General features: G+C 31.5%; 1 protein-coding gene across 1 annotated transcript in view; it reads right to left on the bottom strand.

The window, feature by feature from the left end:
• LOC121386098 overlaps positions 1–1,421 on the bottom strand; it is a 102,546-nt gene that overhangs the window by 62,136 nt on the left and 38,989 nt on the right. The gene's annotated exons all lie outside the window — the stretch shown is intronic.

Raw genomic sequence — 1,421 nt, 5'->3', positions numbered from 1 at the left:
CTTACAATAAACGGAAACAAAACAAAAATATTGATATTTAACACTAGAGGTTATAAACATAATTTTAAGATTGGAAAAATACATTTGAACCTGTGAAAGAATACAAATATTTAGGAATTGCTTTTACAAAATTAAACAACTTTCGAATTACTAAGAATAGACTTAAACAACAGGCTACCAAGGCCATGTACTTTGTACTATCAAAATCAAAGGACAACTATCTATCAACCGAATGCAAACTTAAAATGATCCACTCAATGGTTCTCCCAGTTTTATTATATGGATGCGAAATATGGGAATATGAAAAAGTTGATATATTTAATTCTGTACAAATAAACTTTCTAAGACACATCATACCTGTTGGAAACGCAACACCAATATTTATGCTTTATGGAGAATTAGGGACAATGCCAGTCGAGTTAACTATATATAGAAGAATGGTATGTTACTGGGCGCGACTGATATCAGGAAAACAATCAAAATTGTCTGCTCTTTTATACAAAATTATGTTAAATGGCCACGTTACTAAGGGAACTAACTATAACTGGATTAATACTGTTAAAACACACTGACTAATTTGGGAATGGGTGATATCTGGATAAGACTATCTTTCACATCAGTAAATTGTCTCTCACAACAAATTAAACAAAGACAATGCGATCAGTATTTACAAACATCGAAAAATACCATATCACAGTCATCGAGAGGCAACTATTTTTCGAAGGCTATATTAATAAACTACCAGAAAAACTGTGGACAACACTCTTAAAATATAGAACGTCTAACCATTACCTACCCGTTGAAATTGGACGTCGGAATAACATACTCATAGAAGATAGAATGTGTACACTATGTAATGCAATGGACATTGGCGACGAGTTCCATTATGTTTTGATTTACCTTTTTTTTCATAATTGAAGTCCAGTTGCTACGCGACCAAGTACTTATAAATTTAGAGAACTAATGGAGAATAAACGAATTAGTACCTAAAGAAATTAGCATGATTCATAAATATAATAATTAATTAATCCAAACGCCCTTGACTACAAACCAAACATATTTAATAAAATATTATCATTATCCACTGCACCATATACAAGTTTAACAATCTATTCGTTTATAAGTACTTGAATACCCGTATTTCTGTATTAAATATCTGTGTTATTATATAATATATTAATATGCATATTTGTATGTGTTTGTGTATGTATTGTAATTAATGTATTTACTGTCAACCATCTTGTCACGTGTATAATAACAAATGTGTATGTATATATTCCTCCTATGCCGTTGTGTAACGGCCCGAGTGTAAATAAAGTATTTTCTTGTCTTGACAAGTGAACACTGTTGATTGGTTCCTTTCATCAGACTTGTGCTCCATTCACTTGGTTCACACAGTTGTCGAGTTCTCCACGGAAAAT

Source organism: Gigantopelta aegis, chromosome 12, assembly GCF_016097555.1.
Source record: "Gigantopelta aegis isolate Gae_Host chromosome 12, Gae_host_genome, whole genome shotgun sequence".
In the NCBI taxonomy this organism is placed as follows: Eukaryota; Metazoa; Mollusca; class Gastropoda; order Neomphalida; family Peltospiridae; genus Gigantopelta; species Gigantopelta aegis.
This window is presented reverse-complemented; position numbering and strand designations above follow the sequence as displayed.